The sequence below is a fragment of the Mus musculus genome, chromosome 1 (genome assembly GCF_000001635.26).
Source record: "Mus musculus strain C57BL/6J chromosome 1, GRCm38.p6 C57BL/6J".
Lineage (NCBI taxonomy): Eukaryota > Metazoa > Chordata > Mammalia > Rodentia > Muridae > Mus > Mus musculus.
The window spans coordinates 64,647,786-64,660,452 of NC_000067.6; the positions used below are offsets into that span (position 1 = coordinate 64,647,786).

A 12,667-nucleotide genomic window follows, 5' to 3' on the forward strand; every position below is an offset into this window, starting at 1 on the left:
GTGTAAGTATACAAACTTCCACCAAGCAAAGATGTGTTCACTAGAGCCTAAACTGAAGCACACGAGAACTGCCTCCAACCGTGGATCAATGTAACATCATTAGTGAGTTATCACATATGGACTAATTTTCATTTATGTTGTGTGTGTCTGTGTAGGTGATATGCATGTGTATGTTTTTGGATGCGCACACCTATTTGCATACACTCAGAGGTCAGAGGAGGACATCAGATGCCTCTTTGTAAGACACTCTCCCCTGTTCCTGTGAGGCAGGGTCTCTCACTGAACTTGGAGCTAGGCTGGCAAGTGTCAAGCCCCAGACATCCTTCTGTCTCCACTCCCCATGCCACTGGGTTTACGGCACGTGTGTGTGGCCAGCGTGGGTGTGTGGCTGGGCCTAGTCATGTTGAGGGGATGCTGGAGAGCCTAGCTCAGGTCTTCAGGTCCCCATGCTTGCTCTTTAAATGCTCGTCCTCAGAGGCATCTTTCTCAGCCATGGGTACTGTTTTAATTTCTGGTTTTATTTAGTTTTTAATTTTCTCAGCACGGAGCTTGTGTTATTCTTATATTCAGAAGGGAAAACACCAGACTGTTAAAAGTAAAAGAAAAATCTTTTCCCTCTACCAAGCACTGTATTCTAGGCTAGTTACTGTTCTACGTACAGTAGCTGCCAAGGTGTTAGCTTTCCAGATCTACAAAATGAGGGGATTAGATCACACAGACACTAAGTCATCTTCCTGCTCTAAAAACCTCGAGGTCAATAGACGGCTCAGCTGAGGGCTGATAAATGTGGCCATTCGTGGGATAGTGATGTTTCCATGACAGATGGTATAAATGAGGGTATAATGACTAGAAGACTGTAATGGAGCTGAAAATTTCCTATCACTTAGTGACATTTGAGGCATAACATGTTTCCACATGTCTGTGGTGCTTCTCTGGACCAACATCCCATCAGTCATGATACAAAATACTTGATAACAGATGACTGTCCATTCACTAGAATGTTTACTGTTCTTAATGTACACTGCTTCTAGACTAAAACAAGCGTTTCCTTGGTTAACAGGGAGACCACCCAGTGTCCACTGCCTGTCTGAGTGACTGATCCTTTCCAACCAGGTCTGTGAGAATCCTGTGACGTTCCTCCACAAAACTGCCTACAGATGCGTTTCTCAGAGCACATCCTCATCTTTAAGAGATACATGACTGTAATTATTCCAGCCACAAACCACATGTACTGGAAATCTGCTAAGGCTCCAACCTCAAGGTGTCATGACATGATCACCAGAGCACTCTGGCGGTGAGACCCCCAGGCAGGGATGCTGAGTGAGGCTGGCGTGCCAGCACATCTCAGGGCTTGCCTGAGTCTCATCTGTGGAAGTAACCCAAGGTCTGATTCAGTTGGCAGACCACACTGGAGCATCAGTGTACAGTCCTTGAGTTCAAGGTCCCCTGTGGGCACCTGAGTGGGAGTAGAGGAGGAAAGGATATTGAACTTGGGAGGGAAGGACAGAGGGTTAGATGAGGCTTCTATACAGCCAGCTGGAGCCCAAAGGGAAGAGAGTCCCTGTCTCCTACAGTTCTTGTTTGACTCCCACCCTCCAAACCTCCTTTCTTCCTTCAGAATTTTTGATGTCTTTGTTCCTTCTGGATTTTTTTTTTTTTTTTTTTAAGACAAGGTCTCACCCTGTAGTCCAGACTGGCCTGGGACTCATTATGTAGCCTTCTCTGCCCTCCAACTCAGAGATAGGCCTCTTGCCTCAGCCTCTCTAGTGGGTGGAGTTACACAAGTGAGTCATTATACACTACTCCCTTCAAAAAGTATTTAACTCTGGCAATCCCCATGCTAAACTACAGGGTTGGAAAATTAATTGTTCTGGCCCTGACTTCATGGAGTTTATAGATGGAGAGGGTAAGGTGCGGAGGAGGGAAAAGTCCAAATCTGTTTGAGGTTAAGAGTTATGGAACACGGTGAGAGATGGCTTTCTAGCAGCAAAATCCTTCTGGGAATCTGTCGTTCCGGCTGAAATAGGCTCTGCCCTGAGTCCAGACACGTGGTGGGGAGAACAGCCCATCCGGGACTATCTGTGGGGGTGTAAGTAGGACGACTGTTAGGAAACGTCTCTCCTCACTGCTCCAGAGAAGCATGAGCAGACGAGGAGAGTGGGGCTCAAGGCCAGAGCATGAGAGGAGCAGAAACAGTTACTGGCGGCGAGTCTTTCATGAAGGCTATGGGGCATGTGGAGATTCCAGGGGCATGCAATCACTGGCACATTAAACAGCACCTCTGCAGGAAGTGTTTCATGGGGCAGCTAGAGGGCTGGTAAGGACTGAGGTATGGCAGCCCTGAGGGATGCAGGAGCAGCTGGGAACCACTATCATTACCTCTGAGGTGTACAATCACCATAGACATGTCTAGCTGGGGAGGTCTGAGCATTGGCCAGCTTGGCTTTACTGACCTTGCACTGAAGGCAACTGAAGACAAAGGACTTGCTGTCAGAATTCACATTAACTGGCTTGTAACTGTTGATTTGCGTAACTCTGCCTTTCTTGTCTCTCTTTGTTTTCTTCTGTCCTTTCCCTTTTCTTTCTTTCTTTTTTTAAACAGTAGTATTTATTTCCTTGAATACCATCATCTACATTCAAGACTGCATTTTCCTTAAACTAATCAGACTCCAATGTTGGTTCTCAACTTTCTAGTGCTGTGACCCTTTAATACAGTTCCTCATATTGTGGTGACCCCAAAACCATAAAACTATGTCCCTACCACTTCATAACTGTAATTTTGCTACTGTTATGAAATGTAATGTAAATATCTGATATGTGACCCCTGTGAAAAAACCGTTTGATCCCCAAGGGGGTCAAGACCTGCAGGTTGAGAACCACTGAGGGGTCCTGGTTTTGATACCTCCAGGAATTCACCAACTTTACATTTGTTTTACCCTCTTTCTATCATAGTTTCCAGGAACCTTATTATTGCTCTCTAGTAGTGTGGTTGTTGGCGAGATGCTTTTAACCCTCCACGTTTAGAAACCTTGCTGCCCAACGGCAGCAAATGCTTTCCTTTATACAACTGCATCAACATTTAACTTCTGGAAGCGGGCAAAAAGACTAAGAAGCTCAGGTGCTGGGGGTGGGGGACTGCCACAGTTTGCATGCTTGTTGTCTCCTCCCAGATCCATGATATGAAATAGCTGCCAAAGTGATAGCATTCAGAGGTGGTTTCCTGAGGTAATTAAATCTTGAGGATGGAGCTGTGGCAGAGTCAGACGCTTCAATACAACCTGGCAGAAGCCTTCTGCACTCCAACTCTCTGCCAGCGGGCAGTGTTTCTCTTCTCCAGAGGAGGTGCCATTCACAACTCTACCCTAGAAACAGAAACTGGGTGCTCATCAGCCATCCAAACTGTCCATGTATGGATGCATGCGTGTTTTTCCTACTCGTATGTACGTGTACCATTCAAGTGCAGCACCTACTTAAGCCAGGAGCAGGCATGGGATTCCCTGGAACTGTAGTTACACACAGTTGTCTTGTGGATGCTGGGAACCAAACCCTAGTCCTTCTTGAAGAGCAGCTAGTGCTCTTAACTGCTGAGTCATTTCTCCAGCCTAGAGAAATAAGCTTATATTCCCCCCCCCCCCTCATAAATTGCTTAGTGTGAGATAGTTTGTTATAGCAGCACAAAAGACCGAGATTAAGTCAGAATGAAAATCTTAGTGACAGACTATCAGGCACTCCCTGCCCTCAGCACACCACAAGATCTTGACTCAAAATCCTTGCTCTGGCGTTAAGGACTATTTATGAAATGTGGTCATCATTGAACTAAAAAGGCCAGGGATTTTTTTTTTCTAAAGTAAACATGGATGATCTCTGATGAAATAAGGTTGCTGGACATTTAATATTACAATTTACAAATGCCCAAATCTCTGGATTTTTTTGTCCTTTGACATTCGTTTATTACTTCCAAGTTTAAACAGGTGACAATTTCTCTGTGGACTTGGTAATTATTTCTTCCTGGTACTTTTCCAGGAGTTAATACTTGATTATTAAATCTATGTTAAGAAGGATTTTTTGAAGATGGTGTAATGTAAATTAACTTGTTTTCAATATTGCTAGCATTGAGAAATAAATTCAGAAGGGATTTTATTTCTCTACAAGGCAGATAATTTGCCTTGTGTTTTATAAATTGTTTAGCATGCTAGAAATGTTTGGTAATTTAAACCAAAGATAAAGATTTTTTGTTGTTGTTGTTTTTGTTTTTCCCTTATTCTATCTCTCAGAAAATGTCTGCAGTATAGTAGCAACATTTCTAATTTCTTTTTGAAGGTATACTTTGTGGGAGAGTCTGGGAAAGCTATCCTCCATGAAACTGATGAATACTTCATCAGAAAATGTGGTCCACTTTAAAAAAAAAAAAAAAGCCAAAAAAACCCTAACTCCAAGCGTGTTTCTGGTGTCAATGTTAGTTACTGGGGTACAAATTATATTCAGTGGAAGCTCGAGAAAAGCCACGGAGTGCATCAGATGAATAAACTCACTGTGATTATTCTCTTCAGGAGTTAGAAAATAACTACTTACAAGAGTATGCCTGAGAGTAATTGCTGTTTGATGGAGAAATACGGGGGGAAATAATTATAAGAGTGAAGAAGATATTGCCTAACCATCTGTCATTTAAAAATAAGAAACAAACCAGGGAAACAGTATTTTTTTTTTCAGAAAGGCCTGGAAGCCTATACCAAAGGCAACATTCTGATGGTGTGCACAGGAAGAGGAGGAGACTATCGCTGTGATGCCGCATACTGAGGTGTGTGACAGTGTGCACAGGACACCTGAGACTGATTTAACGATGCCCACCCAAAGTGAAGTTTCCTATTCCATCAATTACCTTTATTTGATTTTTCTGCATAGCCAAAGGGAAAGAGCGCGTCCAAGTGAGATGTCAGTGATTGGAGGCAGGTGATGTCGACAGAAAGGTATTTCCTCCTACTGGGTTAAAAAGGTAAATAAAGATGGTAGTTGGGAACTTTAGGGTCTTTAATTCCTACTTTGTCTCATGCATAGGATCTTGGTGAGGTAGTGAAGGACAACATTGTTACAGGCTTCATTCGGATAATATTTGACTGTCATCATCTTCTTTGTGGGCAGGCATGTGGAAGTCCCTGGGTAATAGCCCCTGCAGTTTGCCTCCTGAACTGTCCTGCCTTGGAGGAGACAGCACGTGGATGGGAGGAACAACAGAACTGTCCAGGCAGCTTTGATGTCCTCCAACCACAGAGTCAGTAGCAGAGACTATGCAAGAGGAGTGAGGAGCTGGAGACAATACTGCCAGACAGCACTCTCCCTTTCCTTTCTCCTGACTTGAACACTGTGGGGTGGGGACAGCTCTGTGTGGAACTCTTCTTTATCTGGCTGCTGACCCTGGCCTAGGCCTGCCAAGCACTGCCACGGAAAATACCTGTTATTGGAGTCGAAGAAGGATCCTGGAAAATACATGTTCTGTATGAAGAAACTGAGGGAGAATGTGCATGCCTATGAAGACTCTACTCTCACTTTGTACCAAAAATAAAAAAGATAAAAAAAAAAAAAAAAAGGATTAAGAGTTGACACTGAACATCTGAGGCAGGGTATATTGTTTTTGTTTCCCTTTGTGTTTTTTGTTTCCATTTCTGGTTTTGCTTTTCCCTCCCTGGCATCCATTCACTCCTTGATGAGAGTGCCTTCATGTGATAGGTGGGACTGTCATCAACACGTCCTCCTTCTCTGACCTAAACAATTATCCTGCCTCGGGGATGGAACTCGGGTACACTCAGATGAGTTCTTCCGGCAGCAGCCTGTCCACTGGGGTCACATGGAGTCTCCATTTGGTCTTCTGTCCTTTGGCAGATGAAAACTGTTTCACGGCACTGTACCTTGTGAGGGGCTGAGCTCTGCCCTCCCTTCAATCTGTGCAGGCTTCTCAACAGAATACACCAGGAGCGACGGCTTCTGGGCCCAGGTCTAAGGTCTTCCTCCTGTCTCCCCTTGAATCCCCCAGGCACAGTTACATCCAACCTCCCTGAAGCCACCGTGTTATGATTGTACCCAAGCTGGTCAAGAGAGGTGCCTAGAGAACAGCTGCCCCTTCCAATGCCAGCCTTCATGTGACTGTCCCTCAGCTGTCATCTGACTCAAGTAGGTGAGTCGCCTCAGTAAGGACTAACTAGATGGTTCTAAACTTGGAGAGATATCACACAGTCGTCATAATCTACTGTGGGTTATTTACGTGGCTCTACTAAACAATGTGCTACCATGTGTGCTGGGTAGCTTCAAGTCAACTTGATGCAAACTCCAGTCATCTCAGCAGAGGGAACCTTGATTGAGAAAATGCCTCCCTAAGCTCTGCCTGTAAGGCATTTTCTTAATTAGTGATTGGTGGGCCCATTATGAGTTCTTCCATATCTGGGCAGTTGGTCCTGGGTTCTATAAGGAAGCAGGCTGAACAAGCCATGAGGAGCAAGGCAGTAAGTAGCAATCCTCCATGGCCTCTGCAGCAGCTCCTCCTCCAGGTTCCTGGCCTATTCAAGTTCCTGTCTTGACTTCCTTTGATAATGGACAGTAATATGGGCATATGCCGAATAAACCCTTTCCTCCCTAACTTGCTTTTTGGTCAAGGTGTTTTATCCCAACAATAGAAACCCTAACTAAGTCACCAAGCTTTCAGAAATGTATCAGAATAGGAACAGGAAATAAATTAGAATTGGAAACAAAAATACATAGTCTAAACAATGACATGGTAAACTTTTGAAATTTGTTGAGACTTTGTAACCTTGTTGGTTATAGGTTTGTTTTTGTTATTGTTTTGTAAAAAATAGGGTCTTGCTGACCTGGAATTTGCTAAGTAGACCAGGCTGGCCTCAAACTCACAGAGATCTCCTTGTCCTTGTCTCCCAAGTGCTAGGATTAGAGGTGTGAGCTACCATGGCCAACCTGAGGTTATACATTTTTATTTTTGTTTTATTTTTTGCATTTGTGGAAAAGATGAATATATGCTGTTTATCGACGTGGGGATTCTCTATATCCCTATTATTATCAGTTTTGTTAATTATAGTCCCTTACTGGCCTGCATCCTCCCAAGGTTTTGTTCCTTGGATTTACTAGTTCCTGATGAAAGTTCTCAACATTCCCCAATATGACTTTGGATTGTATCTTATTTTCATTTCAACAGGCTTTTGCCTTATATATTTTGGAATGCTGTTGTTAACTACATACAAATTTATGAGTAAGTATGATTTTCTTCCTGATGATCATGTGCCATCTTTGTTACCTAAGCTCTGTGTCTCACACTCTAGTTTGTCTAGATTCAGTAACTGCTAAGCTGGGCACTTTTCTATTTCGGTGCTTGCTTTATATCTCATATATCTCTAGACACACTTTCTGCCCCTAAACTCATGTGGCTTCCTTCCCACTGAGTCCCTCAAGGCAGCTCACCATTCAGTGTTTTTGTCCCGCTTTAAAAGATCACCTAGGAAGCTTAAAGAAATGCATACTGCCTTCCTTCCCTCTACCGCTCCTACAGGGAAATTGGCAGGAGAAGGAGAAGCAGCTGTGTTGTAGGATTGAAAAAAGAAAAGAGGACGAGACTTGCTACCTTAACCATTCTTTTTATTATTTAATTAATTAATTTATTTATTAACATCCCCAAAGCTGCCTCTCTCCCAGTCTCCCCTCTGCCCATCCCCCATCCCTTCTCCTCTGAGAGGGTGCCCCTCCCAGAAATCCCCCAACCCTGGCACAACAAGTCTCTGCCAGATTAGGCACATCCTCTCCCACTGAGGGCAGACAATGCAGCCCTGTTGGAGAACGAATACCACTGTCAGGCTGCAGCTTTAGGGAGAGCCTCTATCTGCTCCAGCTGTTGGGGTATCTTAACCATTCTTAAGAGTGCAGGTGTGCATGCTGTTAAGTATGCTCAAACCACATGGGACTGACCTACAAAATTTTATCATCTTCAAAAACTTAAACTTTTGGTTTCATGAATAAATTTTTGCATCATATTTTCATGTTGATTTTTAATGGGAGGAGTATTTTCGTTTATTTCTTTTAGCAATTTAAGCCTACTCATTTTCAACTCTTTTTTAAGATATATTTTTGCTTTATGTTTTGCCCCATGTATGTCTGTGCACCACCTGGTGCCTATAGAGGCAGAAGAGGGCGCCAGACCATTGGATGTGGAGTTACAGATAGTTGTTGGGCACCATTTGAGTTCTGGGAGTACAACCCCGGACCCCTGGAAGAACATTAAGTGTTCTTTTCTGCTGAGCCATCTCTCCAGTTCCTATTTTCAATTATTTACTAACAGTTTTACAAAACTGATTTTATCTACAGTGAAATCATGTTCTAAATGGGGAAGTCAGGCTCATAATTCACCTCATTTTAGGGTCTTAGTACAGTGTGGAGACTTTTGTAGAGGTTGATATGGAGTGGGCAAAGCTTTTGCTTTTTCTACTCTTTCTCATCTCTTGCATCCTCACTACCTCATGCCTGCTAATATTGCTTTTGCTTCTACATGGCAACTAGAAACCACTATGTGAGGAGGAAGACAGTAGTATTTTGGTCTTCCTACTGTCTTGGGGTTTTACTGCTGTGAACAGACACCATGACCAAGACAACTTTTATAAGAACATTTCATTGAGGCTGGCTTACAGGTTCAGAGGTTCAGTCCATTATCATCATGGCAGGAGCAGGGCAGCATCCAGGCAGGCCTGGTGTAGGAGGAGTTGAGAGTTCTACTTCTTCATCTGAAGGCTGCTAGTGACTCATTTCCAGGCAGCTAGGAACAAGGTCTTAAAGCCCACACCCACAGTGACACACCTCCAACAATGCCACACTCCAAATAGTGCCAAGTCATAACACTTACCTTACCCTGATATTATAGACATCGCAGCCTTCCACTACATCAGGATGTGCCTCTAATTCGACTTCCCACAATATGCAGCTTCTAATAAATTCGTGGCTTAAGCAATGGGTTGCCAGCTCTTTCAGTCTCCCACCAACAGGGGTCTCAGCTCTCACCCTAACCCTCAAGGCTCTCCAGAGTATGGAAAACACTGTCAGCATTGGATAACCCAAGGGAGAAAAGCCATGAACCCAGAAATGAGGTCAACATGTACACCCATGCAGCCCTGGGCCAATCTTGTTTGTTTACATGACATTGCACTATTTACATTTCTGCTTTTTGAATCCAACTGCATCAGTCTGACTTGTCCTTGTTCTTATGCTATTTATTATTATTTTGTATCTAGAATGCATGTGGAGCCCAAGGGTGAGAAGTGTGCTGCCTGGTCTTATGTCAACTTGACAAACAATCCAGAGATATTTGAAAAGAGGGACTCTTAACTGATATAATGCCACCATAAGATCCAGCTATAAGGCATTTTCTTAATAGATGATTGATGGGGGGAGGGCTTAGCTCACTGTGGGTGGTGCCATCCCTGGGATGGGGTGGTAGTCCTGAATTCTCGCTCTCATACACACACATACACACACACACACAAACACATACATACACATATACATACATATACACACATATACATACATACATACATACATACATACATCACACACACACATACACACATATACATCCATATACACACATATACATACATACATCACACACACACACACACACACACACACACACACACACACACACATATATGGGCTGAGCAAACCATGTAGAGCAGGACAGTAAGCAGCATCCTCTAAGACCTCTCATCAGCTCCTGCCCCAGGTTCCTGCCGTTTCGGTTCCTGTCCTGACTTCCTTTGATGATATGAAAGTATAAGCCAAACAAGCCCTTTCCTCTCCAATTTGCTTGTGTTCATGGTGTTTGGTCATAGCAATCCTAACCCTAACTAAGACACGGAGGAACATGGTTTTTCAGGAGAAGGAGCTATGACATAAAAGTTTAGGGCTTGAGCAGGATATGTAGCTAATAATAAAGCTCTTGCCTGGCATATGTGAGGCCCTGGGTTCAATCCCCAGTATCACACACACACACACTTGTGATTATAGAGATGTATTATATAGTATATATAAACATTCTACTTAGAATATATTTTATTATTAAGTGAAGTGCTTCTCTAAACAGTTAAATTTCTCAGTACCTTTTATTGAAAATGTGTTCATATCTCATCATCATTTACTAAGGTTTGTACATAACTATAATAAGTGAACCAGAATGTCTCACATATCAGCTATGTCCTCTGTCCTCACCATCTGCTGGCAGCATTGTGCTTTAATTACTGCAGCTCTTAGATTTCTTGATACATTGTCCTGATGCATTCTCTTCTCAAAATGTATTTTTAAATCTTGTCTAGTTTTCCATTTTTAAATTTAAAAGCCGTGCTGAAATTGCTTAGTGCCTTTATTAAACTCATGTATTTATTTGAAGAAAACTGATAGGAACACATCACGTGTTAATTTGAATTTTAAAAAGTCTCGAATTAAACACATTCCCCCTTTAGGGAATTTTTTTTAATTAAAGTAATTTAAGGTTTCATTACTTTTTGTCTCATTTCCATTATTTAAAATTATTTATAGCCAAATAAATAAATTTAAAAAATTATTTGGAGTCAACAGGACAACTTCATCTGTCTTGTTAGTAATTCTTACATTGTTTGGAAATTAAATATGAGTACTCATATGTGTGTTGATGTGTCTGTGTGTCTGTCTGTCTGTCTATTTTTTTCTCTTTCTGTGTGTATGTGTCTGTATCTCTGTGATTAGAGGTACAGATACATCCTTTTGATTCTGAAGAAATTTATTTTCCTTTTCAAGAAACATGTTCATATTTTATCCAGTGAACTACTGAGTAATTTTTACAGTAGCAATTGTGGTATTCCAGGTGTGTGCCATCACATCGTGTTTTATGCTTCTCAACTACAGAAAAATACAGAAACGCAAGAAAGGGAAACCTTAATTTGTAGTGGAAGCTTTACGCACAGCCTTCCTTGGAGACACACACAAGCATTTCAAGGCAGGACAAGGGTCCTCTCCAACAAGAGGTATGGAAATAAAAACATTTCACATGGTTCACAGAGTGTCACTGGGGCCACGGAGGAAGAATGGATGCGGGCAAAGCTGTTTATTCTGCAGAGAATGAAAATACAAGTTTCATATTTGTTCTTAAAAATCTCAACTCCCGGAATACACGGAATTCCTGTCCGGGTTTGCAGCCTTTCAGCACAGAGAAGGACAATGTTATATTTGAGAACCACTATTTGTTCATTTCCTGTACAACGAGGCTGAATTGAAAATGGGAGGAAACGCCTTGTGTTTAAGTTCCTTCCTGACTTTTCCCCAAAGGGACAGGGATAATTAGGTATTTATCTTCCACAAGTAGATACAAGCAAAAATCCACATCCATACTGAAATTCAGGACACACTCACAGGAGAAGCACTTTAACTACAAGCACTGAAGTGTTTTCTATTGCTGTAGGAAAAAGCTTGTCATCTACAAAGGCTCCTTTCAATGTTATCTAAAACCCGAAAAGACTGGTTTGGGGCCTTTGTTCAGTAAGTTGAAAGGACTACTTTTTTGATAATTTTTAATCTTAGGTTTAAGTTTTCTTGGTGTTAAGGCCCAAACTATCACCAGCAGTGTGTCAGGAAGGATGCTTGAAACAGTTGGGACATGATCTTTGGCCTTTGTCACCCAAGGATACTCAAGACTATTTCTTATGCATCTAATTATCTCATCAAAATCAGAAAAGATGTTCTCCTTTTAAAAGTTTGTCAGATTATATGTAAAAAAATGTTTAAATTCACCTGTTGAGGTTTTGTCTTTTACTGTCTATTGTAATGCTAAGTGCAAGCCCCCGAGACTTGGAGTCTGCATACAGCCCCTGTGACTCTGCCCCCAAGTTAATTCTAATTGTTGAATAAAGATGCCTACAGCCAATAGCTGGACAGAAGAGACATGGGTGGAGTTTTAGGTTTCAAGAGTTTGAAGGAAGGAGAAGCTGCCATGGTTCAAGGGGCAAGAAAGCATGATTCTGAGGGCTACCCAATTGGAGTTAAGAGCAGCCCAGGTAGAACTCAGGAAGTAATAACTCAGGGTTATTGATAGGAAAGTAGATTCTAACAGCATGGAGGGTAGGCAGCTGCCCAGCTATTGTGCTTTTTAGGGCTTATTTTAAGTTTAAAGGTTGTGAGTGTGTCTTTCATCTGGGAACTCAATAATCAAAGGCAGGGTAGAAGCCTTGGGCTGGGATTTTAAAATATTTGCTACAACACTCACCTGTTAAAAACATGAGACAACAGAAAGCATCTTATAGCATCTATTGATGTGAACTCCAGGTCTATGGTAAAAACCATAGGCCTAATGTGACCTGACAGTTTCCTTATCCCCTTTCCCTAACCAGGGAGATCTACTCAATGAATGCTATCACTAATAAAAGAAGTGCAGTAATGATACTTTTCCAAAATAGTAATATAAAAGTAAAACCATTCATAGAATGCGTCCAGGGGACAAGCATGTGCTGAGTTCTTGAAGTGCAGCCAGAGGACAACTTTTACATGGGAGGCAAAACCCATCTGTTTATCTTAACTAGACTGAATGGTGCATCAAATGGCAGAGTTCATCTTATAGTGGAGGGTGCGGTAACAGAAGCTACCTACCTGATTC

General features: G+C 42.3%; 1 long non-coding RNA gene across 2 annotated transcripts; it reads left to right on the forward strand.

Annotated features, from left to right (window-relative positions):
* Positions 1-3,636: 3,636 nt before the first annotated feature.
* Gm29152 lies at positions 3,637-6,233 on the forward strand. 2 transcript variants are annotated; one of them, XR_001778944.2, is made up of 4 exons: positions 3,637-4,798; positions 4,903-4,993; positions 5,140-5,618; positions 6,029-6,233. It is a non-coding gene; the product is annotated as a predicted gene 29152 (long non-coding RNA). The 2 variants fall into 2 exon arrangements; XR_001778943.2 differs by having other exon boundaries at positions 3,637-4,993.
* The last annotated feature ends 6,434 nt before the right edge of the window (positions 6,234-12,667 follow it).